Source organism: Castor canadensis, chromosome 14, assembly GCF_047511655.1.
Source record: "Castor canadensis chromosome 14, mCasCan1.hap1v2, whole genome shotgun sequence".
Lineage (NCBI taxonomy): Eukaryota > Metazoa > Chordata > Mammalia > Rodentia > Castoridae > Castor > Castor canadensis.
The window spans coordinates 8351969-8365150 of NC_133399.1; the positions used below are offsets into that span (position 1 = coordinate 8351969).

Below are 13182 nucleotides of genomic sequence, written 5' to 3' on the forward strand. Positions count from 1 at the left end.
AGCGTGAAGACGGGCATGGTAGTGCTCACCTGTAATCGCATCACTCAAGAGGCCCAGGGGTCTACTTTTGTTGGGGATTGGGCTTCCAGAGGCCACAGCAGCTGCTGCTGGCTTAGGAGACCAAAGTCTGCAGGTAACAGGTGTTCCAGGCCCTGATTTCCTATATGGGCATCAGCGAGTACAGTTTTGTGGGACTGCTGCCCACATGGAGAACCAAGCCAGCAGGCTGTGGGAGTTTTGGGTCCTGCTTTCCCATATGGGCTTCTGGAATCTTAGTCCTGGGGCACTGCTGCCAGAATAGGAGAACAAAGCCCATGTGCAGCCATCGTTCCATGGCCCCATCTCCTGCATGGGCTTCAGGGAGCTCAGTTCTGTGGGGCTAGAGCCTGCTGGCTCACGCCTTCTGTTAGCTGTGGAGCAAATAAACAATTTAATGATGCATCTTAATCTCCTAGAAAAACTGGAACAAACCAAACCCCAAACCAGCAGATGGAGAGAAAGAGCAGGGCCAAGATTAATGAAATTGAAACCAAACAAACTGTACAATGAAACAAAAAGTTGGTTCTTTGACTGTATTAACACAATTGATAAACCCTTTAGCCAATATGACATAGCATAGTAGGAAGAAGACCCAAATTAATAAAACCAGAGATGAAAAAGGGGACATAACCACTACGACTAAGCAAACCCATAAAATAGAGAGTACTTTGAAAACTTATTTTCATGTAAACTGGAAAATCTAGATGAAATGGATAAATTCCTAGACCTATGCAACCAATAAAAATTGAACCAAAAAGATACTTACCTAAATAGTCCTATTACATGCAATTAAATTGAAAGAGTAAAAAAGAGTCTCCCTACAAAGGACAGCCCAGGACTTGGTGAATTCATAGCCATATTTTACCAAACAGGTAAAGAAGTCTAACATCAGCACTCCTTAAGCTTTTCCAGGAAATAGAAAGGGAAGGAACGCTACCAAACTCATTATATGAAGCCAGCATCACACTCATTCTGAAACCCAATAAAAACATAACCAGAAAAGAGAATTATATATCAATATTATTAGTGAATATAGATGCAATGATTCTCAACAAAATATTGGCAAACAGAATTCAAAAACATGTCAAAAAGATCATACACCATGACCTAGTTGGTTTCATTCCAAGGATGCAAGGATGGGTCGACATACGTAAATCTATAAATGTAAGACTGTACCTAAACAGAGGCAAGGACAAAAACCACACAATCCCCTCAACGGATGCAGAAAAAGTCTTTGACAAAATCCAACACCCTTTCATAGTAAAGGCTCTGAAGAAACTAGGAATAGAAGGAACAGTCCTCAACATAAAGGCTATATATGACAAACCTAGAGCTAACATCAAACTAAATGGAGAACAACTGAAACCGTTCCCATTAAAGTCAGGAATGAGACAGGACTATCTGCTTTCTCCACTGCTATTCAATATAGGATTGGAATTCCTAGCCAGTGCAATAAGACAAGAGCAAGAAATAAAAGGGACTCAAATTCGGAAGGAAGAGTTCAAACTATCCGTATTTGCAGATGACATGATCTGATACCTAAGAGACCCCAAAAACTCTACCAAAAAGAAAAGCCTACTAGAAATCATAAACTTTTGGCAAAGTATTAACATACAGAAATCAGTAGCTTTTCTATATTCCAACAATGCACAGACTGAGAAAGAAATCAGGGAAACAATTCCATTTACAATAGCCTCAAAAACAATCAAGTACCTCAGAATAAGGTGCTTGAATAAGAAACCAAAGATGTTTTTAATGAAAACTATAAGCCACTGAAGAGAGAAATCAAAGAAGACATCAGAAGATGGAAAAGACCTTCCATGCTCATGGATTGGTAGAACCAACATTGTGAAAATGGCCATACTTACAAAAGCATGTTTTTCACTAATTTCTCTTTTAGTAAAAGAATAACTTGATGTCTCCTGGTCTTGATCCTGACAGCCCTTACACTAAATTTTCTGCCAACTACATTTCCTGGTCATCTCCTAAACTTAGAATAGAAAAATGACATTTTGGTTTCCTTCTAGGTAGTTCCAGCACCCAAACTCAGCCAGAAGTAGCTATAGAAGATTTGGACTGTCACTCCTCTGCACCCCTTTTTAGATTAAAAGGGACCAAAGTCGTTTGGGGTGAATGAGGAACATGGATAAATGAGGACACAGATACATTATATTTTAATCAATATTTAAAGGGTCAGACTCTGACACTGGAACAAGGAGAGCCAGAGCAGCTGGCCCCCTCCAATCTCCCTTTCCAAGCAAGTTACAGAAACTGGGGGACAAAGAGGAGCTGCCTGCTTCTGCTTTCCTCTTTGAGATGTTAACAAGCTGCAAGGATCCTTAGATGGGAGGAGAACAATCATGTCTAGCAAAGGGAAGTTCTAAAGCACGCCTATTATCTGTGATTTGGGTGGCCAGGATGGTCTCAGCCACGCAGACCCAACTGCCATCTCAGCCACCCTGACCCATGAGCTTTGATCAGGTGTATCCCCCAGCTCTCCAGTATAAGACCGTGAAGGCAAGAAATGTTTCTTTTTCTCTTGGACCCCCCCCCTTTCTATACCTTTTCCTGCCATGCTAAAATAAATCCTTGCTAAAACTTTCACCTTGTGAGACTCTTTGTTGTGAGACACCCTGAGATGCTTTTCAGTGTTTGTGGAGCTCAAGGAACTGCTGTTTTGTGTGGAAACTGGTAAGATGTGGGAGCCTCCACATCCATTCTCTGGTGACCACTGTGATACTAAAAACTGACTAGTAGTGCTAGAGACGTGGCTCAAGTGGTAGAGCACCTGCCTAAGAAGCATGAAAGCATGAAGCCCTGTGCTGACCAACCACCAGTACCACAAAACAAACAAACAGAAAACAAACTCTGAGTAGATGTCTCAATAGTAAAACTGCATAAAAACACAAACCACAGTGCCCCAGACACATGAGGATGTGATTTGGGGCAAAGTTTGTGGTCCTTGACTTTTCCTTTCTTCCTCCCTTTCTTTTATGGTACTGAGGACTGAAAACTTGAGCTACACCCTCAGCTGTGGGCTTGTACGAGGAAAGGAAAAATTGGGGGGAACGGTAGGCAGGAGCAACTGAGTTATTACCATATGAGACCCCATAATTTCTGTCAACAGCGTGAAGAAAACATAATGAAGAAATGGATGAACAGTGGAGTTCCTCTGTTCCATAATAAATCACAAAGGCGTTCCTTTTCTACTATGTTTCGTAACATGTGCTGACATGCCAGCTCATTAAACTGACACCATGGACAGCAAAGTGGACTTTGTGGATCACTGGAATACAATGCATTGAGCTACCCTTACAGACACTGAAATTCCCCCTTGAGGATAACAATGTACTTCCTTTTCCACTAAGTGAGGACGGTACTCAAAATGCTAACTCTGCCTGCTGCTCACCTTGTTTGTACTCAGATAAGTGGACTTTCAGGATCTAGAATTACTTTGATGGTTTCTGGGAAATTCCCAGTGGATTTGCTCAGCAGTCACTCCACCCACAGGAATCACCCACGCTGAGCTAAAGTTGTACACATGACCAAAACCCTCCCTCAAACAAGAAGCCAGTACACATTGCACAACTCACTCTATACACAACAGAATGAAGGTCCATATGTAAAGGAGTAGTCTAAAAATTCTTCAGTGACCATGAAGGAGTACAACAGAGACATGTCACCCAAAGAAAAGAAGTCTCCAGTCCCAGAGCCTCACGTCTGAACATCACATGTGTTAAAGCATTCAGCCATTGAAAACTGATGTGCTAAAGCACAGAGAAGTTGCTTTCCAACTGCAGTGAATTATGTAGACTTAAGGTAGATGTGTTTTATTTCTGTATCTCTAAGTATATAACTGCACTGGATCTACCCTGTATCGCTTTAGAGACTCACAATGGGCAAACCCACAACAGGCAAGGCAGTCTGCAGTGCCCCCACTGTTGTCATCTACACAGGAGCAGCAGATGACATAGGGGTGAAGAAGCACTGGATACGGCCACAGAAATGATCAGTGAGGACATTCTCACCACTAGCACAGTGCCTTTCCATAGAAAAGGTGAACACATACGCCAGCTTCTATAGTGTCACCTGCCACCATGGACTTTTCTTACTGCCTTCATTTCCACCGGATGAAAAGAAGACTGACCATTTGTCCTCCACCTTGTGTTTCTCACAAATGAATCAGCAATAGCATTCCAAAAATTATATTTTCCCCATGTCTCTGTTGAGAGCAGAGAGCCTGGATTATTTGTCATTTGTAGTCTACACAGCTGGTGAGTGAGGACACTCAAAAGTTACACGAAAGGTCTACTTTTCAAGTGAGCAAGGATTGCATCGACAGTGATCTTGTCTCAGTCCCTTCCTAGGTTTGTACTCTGACACTTTGCCTAAACATACTGCTCTCCTACGCTCAGAGATTGAAAAGGAAGTCTTCAACACCAGCTGTGTAGCTAAATGAAGTTATATATTTTAAGTGAGATAAGGATGGTCCACAAAGTTTGATGGTGTCACTTAGAAGTTTTCCCACTCAAGATGACAGGAGCCAGTAACATGTGGGACTATTGGAGTGGCCATCACGCTCAAGATGGTTTGGGTCTGGACTGTGCCCCAGACTCTTGGAAGACTTTTGGGTGTTCTGAGGCTCCTTAGTGCCAGAGTTCAGGCTACCAGCAGCTGGCGGCAAGAGAACAGGAGCTCTAGATGGATTCTTCCTAGGAAACTTCTCTAATCTGCACAGCTTAACAATGTTCTTCGCTGACATATGTGTTCACATGGTTGTGACATCACTTCACAGGCAAAAACAGTGCAAACACTGGAGTTGGCCTCACACTTACAGCCTTGCTGAGAAGTGTGTTCCACTGCTCTGATGGCAGGTAGTGCTTCTCAGTGACAGGGATGGATGAAGCAAAAACAACAAAGACATCCTGTTCACATATATTACAATTGACAAAACACACTGGCACTTCATTATCTCTGCCTTGCAGGTAAAAACTACTATAATTTCCAAAGACAGAATTTCTTCCTTCCAGGGCATCTGATGGTCAGTAACAATCAATTCCCCTAAAGCAAACACTAGTCCTGGCCATGAGGCTCGGTGTGTAGCCAATGAATTACATTATTGTAGCATGTGCAAGGCCCTGGGTACACACACACACAAAACCAATAGCAACAACCCCCACAAATTCTACTCAGAATTCTCTGATAAAACAGTTATTTATGGTCTGTGGACCTATTTTCTGCTATAATTCACATACTCTGTTTTTCACAATTTTTTTTGTGGCATTGGGGTTTGAGCTCGGGGCCTTACACTTGCCAGGCAGGTGCTCTACCGCTTGAGCCACTCCACCAGCCCTCTCACATACTCTGATTGACATAAGATATAGTTGTAGTGGCTTTTGGGAGGGGGTGCCTCAAAACAGCATGATTTCATTTTTGGTCTGAGGCATGAAACAGAAATTAGGATCCAATTATAAAAGTTTTAATAATGTAATCATGAAAAACGAAATTTACATGAGGAAGAAAACACCTAATTTTTCTTCATGATAAATATGAATCTCAGAACTAAATGAAAAGTTTGGCAAAATTATAAACGATCTGGTCCAGGACACCGTGGAATTTTTCACCTATCTTCTTAGTAAATGAAAACATAACATTTGTTAGTCCGAACGTTGTGACAAAGTTCAAACAATTTGTATGAAGCACACACAAAAAACATGTTTAAAGAAAAAATACAGCTGGGTGTCTTTGGTTCATGCCTGAAATCCTAGCTACTCAGGAGGCAGAGATGAGGAAGATGGCAGTTTGAAACCAGCCTGGGCAAAAAGTTTGCAAGACTCTATCTTGAAAAACCCTTCCCAAAATTAGAGCTGTGGAGTGGCTCAAGGAGAAGGCCCGGTACTAAAAACAAAAATCAAAAAGTCAAATATAAAATACAGTTTTTTCAGTGCCGGGGATAGAACACAGGGCCCTATGCCTTCTACACGAGTTGTACGACCTACAGCATCCTACCCCAAAATGTCATTTTGTCCATCAAAAAGATGAAAGATACATAAAATGTAAAAAACATCCAGAATATGCCAAGGCTAGTAGCACAAAATAATTTTATTATCTGGTGTGACTAAAATAAATAGCACCTATAACACGTATACTCTATTGCCTAAATGGTACTTACACAATTATGCCACGTTTCCTTTCAAGATTCAGAATGAGAGACACACAGCCTAAAGATGTGTATATTAAAAATCAGCCACTAATACAAACAATGCATGTATAACTTTTATCATATTTCCTAACATAAGGTATTTTCTGGAGCATTCTGCAGAAATTACACAAGTGCCCTTGTCTCCCGTCTCCTCAAATCACTTAGGCTCATAGGATTTCACTACAACTGAATAGTCATGGGACGTTTAAGTTATTTAGTAAAACTGAAAAGTTTTCTTTGTCTTAGGGTGTTGCAGTGTAGCCCAAAGTACACTCAAATTTGAGATCCTTTCACTTGAGGCTCCCCAGTGCTGGGACTACAGGCACATAGCACCAAGCCCAACAAAACTGACAACTTGGAGTATCTTTCACATTCACATTATTTTGATATAGTGTGCGTTCTTCTTCCATGTGGGCCAAGTGAAGACTTAGACTTCCATTCAAGAGGCTTCTTCCCATATGGTGTGCTGTTGTATCTGTGAATTCAACTTAGATGACTGCAGGCATTCCTAGATGCTTTCTACTGTCAACATAAGTCCTATGAATGTCAGGTGAGAATGAACCCTTCTCACACCCAATATTTAGGGTTTCTCCCCAGAGTCGATCCTTCCATGTGTGTAAAAGGAAGTGGAATGATTGAGGATGATCCCAAGTTACATCCATAGCATTTCTGTCCACCTTTAACCCATCATGGCATGAAATGGAACTGGGGTCAATTAAGGTTTCCCATATTGTTTACACAGACAGATCTTTTCTCCAGCGTAAGTTGTTTCTTGTACTCACCAGACAGTTTCTGCACCATTCAGCATATTACCAGGCTTTCTTTTCAGTGTGAGCTTTTCCATGTTTGTCAATGCTGCTGTAAGAACTGAAGGCTTTCACATTGCTAACACACATAGGGTTTTTCTCCTCTGTGAACTATTTCATGCCTTCCAAGGGAAGGGGAAATGAAGGCTTTCCCACACTGCTGACACACATGAAGCTTCCCTGCACTGTGAATTCTTTGATGTCTCTGAAGGCAACTGGATGCAGTAAAGGCCTTGCCACACTCCGTACATACATAGCATTTGTCTCCTATGTGAACGACTTTGTGCTATAGCAGGTAACTGGGCAAAGTGAAGGCTTTCCCACATTGCTGATAGCCATAAGGTTTCTCTGCACTGTGAAATCTTTTATGTGTCTGAAGGTTTTAAGATTCAGTGAGGGCTTTGCCACACTGATTATATACGTAGGGTTTTGCTCCAGTGTGAATTCTTGTATGTCTTTGAAGATACTTGGGTAGCGTGAAGGCTTTTCCACATAGCTGAAACACATGGTTTCTCACCAGTGTAAATTCTCTCATGGCCTTGAAGGACACTGTATTTCCTGAAGGTTTTCCCACATTGCTTACATTAATTGTGTTTGTCTCTAGTGTGAATCCTTTTATGAATTTGAAGACAATGGAGATATCTGAAGGCTTTATCACATTGCTTACGTTCATAGGGTTTTCCCTCCAGTGCGAGTGCTTTCATTTTTATCGAGGCATTGGGGAGAAGGGAAAGTTTCCCTGTTCCTTGTATTTACATGGATTCTCTCCCTAATCTGGGTACTCGATTGTTTTGTGTCCATTGTGATCTCTGAGGGGCACATTTACCGGTGAGTGACCATCAAGGACTTCTCCACACACATGGCTTTCACATGGCGTTACTCCAGGAATTTTCTTACTCATACTCTCATGAGTCAGGCTGAAGGCTTCTCCCCATCGACAGCCTTCTTCATGTTCACAGAGCCTCTCTCTGCTTGACTTCTGTAACAAAAGTACAGTATGTTACAGTGTCTTTCCAAATGATTTCACATATATTCATTCACAGCACTCTTACATTTTCCTGTAGTCAGGACAACCATAGCCTTCATATCCTGTAGCGACTACCTGAAGGTGAATGGACTGAATACTCAACAGGAGGGGACACTGACAAAGTCATCAAAGGAGGTATAGTCACATGGAGTTTCTTTTCTCTGCTTTTTTTTTTTTTTTTGGTGATACTGGGGTCTGAACTCAGGGCCTCATGCTTGGTAGGCAAGCGCTCTTACCACTCGAGTTACTCTGCCAGCCCATTAAAATTTTTTTTCAAGATAGGGTCTCAGGTACTATTTGCTCCTGCTAGCTTCGAATCACAATCCTCTGTATCTGTGTCTGAATAGCTAGGATTATAGGCATGAGACACTGGAGTCCAGCCTTACATACGGTTTCTTAATACTCTCTCCACATTCACTGTTTTCCAAACGTTGAGCATCTGTGTTACATTTATGTATAGCTCAAGGGTCCATCATGCACAATGCATGGATGTCTTTTGCTTTCCAGATTTTAAAACACTAGCAAATATAAAATGATACCTCTAAGATGAGCTGCAAGTGTAAGCACAAGTACTGTGGATATTCAAGCTGTATGAATACTTACACAAACATTTCAGAGAGGCAATGAATTTGGAGCTAGGCATAAATATGTATCTGTCTATCTATAGAATATACATATAGAGGAGAGAGAGAGAACAAGAGAGGGAGGGAGGGAAAGAAAGAGAGGGAGGGAGGGAGAGAGAAATAGAGGAAGGGAGGGAGGAGAGAGAGCTGAATGGCCACATAGAAAAAATTTGTAGTGTCTGCGATCACCAGTAAAGGCAAGTTATAATCATACAAACATGCTGTTTAATAGGTAGGCAAAACTAAATAAATTAGATTTTGAATGTTGACAAATAACACAATAGATATACATCCAAATGGGAGCCAATGGTTCACACCTGTAACGCTAGATATTCTGGAGGCAGGGAAGAAGAGGATCAATGTTTGAAGCCATCTCAGTCACACAGTTCACCAGACACTATCTCGAAAATACCCCACACAAAAGAGGGTTATCCAAGTGGCTAAAATTTTAGAGCACTTACCTAGCAAGTGTGAGAGCAAGAGTTCAAACCCCAGCACCACCACACACACTCTCAAAAAACAAAAAAACAAAGCAAAAGAAACAAAACCCAAACCCACATACATGAAAAATCTGATAAATTCAACTACTATCAAAATTTCATACTAAATCTGAATTTAACCACCTATTTATTACCACTGTGTAAAAACTTTATGTTCCCTTACCATTTGGGTACAAAAGTAAGAATAATATTTTCAACATAAAAATATAAACCTGGCTGGGCACTGTTGAGTTACTCTTGTAGTCCTAGGTACTCAGGAAGCAGAGACGTGAGGATTTGGTTTGAAGCTGCCCAAGGATATTGGAGTGGCTCAACTGGTAACAGTGCCTACTAGCAAGTTCAAGGCCTTGAGTCCAAATCCCAGTACAGAGAGAGGGAGAGGGAGAGAGAGAGAGAGATACTGAAACTCTACAAAGGAATCAAGGGAGAAGGTCAGGGAAGCAGCTGCTTCACCCGCAGTTCACAATGGACCCAGGCTCAGAAGTTTGAACACAAGTCTGAGCCTAGAGGCCACTGTCACTGTGCAGAGACAGCCCAGGGTTCCTCCCAGGGAGGACGGAGGGAAACTTGACCAGGGAGGAAACTTAATTCTAGGGCCTCCCCATACCAAGGGCTCCCAAGACCATGTTCCCTCCCCAACAATGGCACACTTTGTCCTAATGGCTGGGTTCTGACCTGAGGCGCCTTGTCCTTGTCCTGCCCTCACTAGTGACACCACATATATGGTGCTTACTGAATATCAACCAATTCTCCATCTCCAATATGGTGTTCCCCAATTCAATTCTGATATCAGGGACACATAGAACACACCCTTCAACCTCTGGGCTCAGACCTCAGCCATCGAGCTGAGGAGAGGAGCTTAGCCTGCCTACACAGTTCATGCAAACAGTATGTATCTTCTCCACTTGCTTCCCTGTGAAAGTTTGCGCTTTTCTGACATGACTACTATAGCAAGCCTTGGTGACCAGTGTCCAAAAGTTCCCTGGGCACTGATTCTCTACTGAGTTTCCTGGACACAATATTTTAAGCCCACTGTCACAACTGCTTGCTTGGGGCATGCAGCACATCCTCTGCAATTACAGGAACAGCCAACATTTGAAAGCTTGAACCTACTGTGAGACAGACCAAATTTAGTTGAAGGATAAATGATCAAAAGTGCACAATAACGCAACCATTACTGAAAAAATTTACTGTATATTCTAAAATGTACCAGAGAGGATTTTGGATGTACCCAATACAGAAAAACGAAACTATGTTAGGACATAGGAAGTAGCCTGATCTACTCTGTTCCCATTGTATGCAAGTACTGAACGACCACACGATAGCCCATGAATTATGAGTGCATTAAAATTAAAACAGAGCCAGGTGCAGGTGGCTCAGACTGTTATCCTGCACACTAAGGAGAGAGAGAGCAAGAGGATGATGGCTCGAAGCCAGTCTGCAAAAGTAGCGCACCAGACCGTATCTCCAAAATGAGAACAAAATGGACTGCAGGTGTGACTCAAGCACTCGTGTTGCAGAGGTCACTAGCTGAGATACGGGTCCCTTGCGGCAATTAGCAGGAAGCAACGTTTTGTGCCAGCATAGACCCAGGGTACTGAGCCCCAAGGACAAAGGGGTCTCACCTTATATACCCTTGCAAGCAGGTTACAGAAGCAAAAAGCAAGGTCTAATCCATATGTGGTTATATTTAATTTTATTGCCTACTTTTCCCTAGGGCTACGTGACCTTCCCCATGTTCAGATTTCTCAGGTTTTATCTCTTTTTGATGGCATCCCTACCTTCCTGCTACTTTCTCAGGACTCAGACCTAGTCTGTTCTCTTCTGATCCTCATCTCTGCTACACTAGAGGACCAGTTTTGCAAGCGTGAAGCCCTGAGTTCAAATCCCAGTCTGACCACCAAAAAAAAAAAAAGAAACAAAATTTAAACACGAATGCCAGGTGGCATGTTACATGTCTGGAATCCACCGTACAGGGGAAGTACAGATAGGAAGACGGCAGTTTGTGACTAACCTGGGCAAAGTGGGAGATTCTACCTGAAAAAATAAAAGGGCCAGGGGTGTGGTTCACATGGTAGATAACTTGCCTAGCAAATGTGAGTTCAAACCCCAGGAATGTCAAAAATACAAACAATATAAATAGAGAATTTTCTCATAATAAAAACAGCAAGTCAAAAGAAATGGTCTGACAAATTTAAACATTAAAATTATGGTGGCAAACACAACAGAGAAGTGAAATATCTACAATGCGTGCAATTATAAAAGGATGTCTGCACAGAGTAAAAATGAAAAAATGGGGAAATGACCAAAACGTATTTATCAGAAGGTAAAGTACCCTGTGTGAAGGAAGATCCAGGCACATGGTAATGAAGAGACAAGAAAATGTCAAGTAGATCCCATTTCATACCTATGAGAAGGACAAAATTGAGCCCATGAGATAACGTGTTTATGGACAAGACACACTGACAGTTGTTCTGGAATGGATACCAGCTGCCTTGCAATTTCCTGTAATATGAACTTGACCAGAACCTAGAGCCTAAGCGTGTTCCTCAAGAATGTCTTGTCATTTTTAAATATGCCCCGTGAATTCTGTTTTTAAGTCCTGCCTCCAAAAGAAAGTGCAACCACCAAGCATAACAAAGTAAGATGTTACAGGTCCAGTGTCTGGGGAAAGGAAAACACAGTGTTTCTCTGACTCCTTGATTAAACTTTACAAGGGTGAAAATGACAAGGACTTATGAAACCCAGCCCAGGGATACAGGCTTCCTCAAAATGAATCCAAACCAGGGGTCACTAGAATGCTGCTTTTCTCTATACTTTCCCACTACAACAGTACGGCAGCTGTGAAATAACAGCAGATCACAACAGGAACAAGTGAATGTCTGACAGCTTACTGAAGCAGTCTCTATCGTTACTTGGGAATGGTGTACTAATGAGGAGGAGAAATGTCCAGGAACAGAATCTACTGAGACTGAGTGGCAAAGAAATACAAACTATGAGGAGAATTACAACTAACAAGACTAACGCAATAATGAAAAAAATCCCCCACAAATGAAAGACAACCAGACAGCTGGTTCAGAGGACTGTGAAATTCCTACCACCTAAGGCAGAATGAACATCAGCCTACTACTAAGCTCCTCCAGAAACCAAAGACAAGGGAAGACTCAGATTCACTCAGAGGCCAAATTTAAGCTGGCAGCAAAGATGGACACTGGGAAGATGTAGCCAATGTCCCTTGTGAATGCAGGTGCACAATCCACAAATAAATACCTGCACCCGGGCACAGTAATCAAAATCCAGTGGAGCGGGCATAGACACAGAGACATAAATGCCACACCAGACCAACACGCCCAGATTCCTAAATGTACATGGCAGAGCAATTTTGGACAGGAGGATAAAAATCACTTAATGAGAAAAAGCAACCTATTTTTTTTTAAATGCTCAGAAAAGTGGAAAAGCAGAAATCCCTATGGAAGACAAAGAAGTGGAACGCTTACCTTATTCGAAATTTTGTTTTTAAAGGTTCGGATGCAGTTCTTTTTGAGCACCAAAAGAAGAAGCATGAAGAGAGAAGGAATGAGTAGTAGGAGGAAATAAAATATGGAGCAAAGACCTAGAGGTAAAAGCTAAACCTACCTACCCAAGCATTAAAAGATACATTAAGTTATGGGAGGCTAAGGAGCAAAGTACTTTAGAAATGATGGTGTTTGAAAGAACCCCTGCTGTTGGGCTGCAGCTCAGAGGTAGAACACTTGCCTGTCATGCACAAGGACAAATAAATAGAAATAGAGTCCCCGAGGAAGTCAGGTGACCCTGTGTGTGACAAGGAAACAACGTATTGTAGAACAGAACGAAGAAGGTCTGCAAGAAGTGAAGGCCAAAACAGACTTTTAACTACCCAGGCTCAGCATGAAAGGCAGCAACATGCAAGGCCTGGAGGACGTGAGGATTTGTCCGTTTCCGCTTGCTCTTTCTTAGCGCTGAA

At 42.0% G+C, this 13182-nt stretch overlaps 1 protein-coding gene and 1 long non-coding RNA gene across 4 annotated transcripts in view; one reads left to right on the forward strand and one right to left on the reverse strand.

The window, feature by feature from the left end:
* Positions 1-8818, reverse strand: part of LOC141416318 (uncharacterized) — a 45904-nt gene extending 37086 nt beyond the window's left edge. Inside the window, exon 1 of the long non-coding RNA XR_012441089.1 lies at positions 30-8818. This is a non-coding gene — a long non-coding RNA (uncharacterized lncRNA). The remainder of the gene's footprint in view (positions 1-29) is intronic.
* Positions 1-13182, forward strand: part of LOC109689049 (uncharacterized) — a 595734-nt gene that overhangs the window by 337789 nt on the left and 244763 nt on the right. The window lies entirely within an intron of this gene.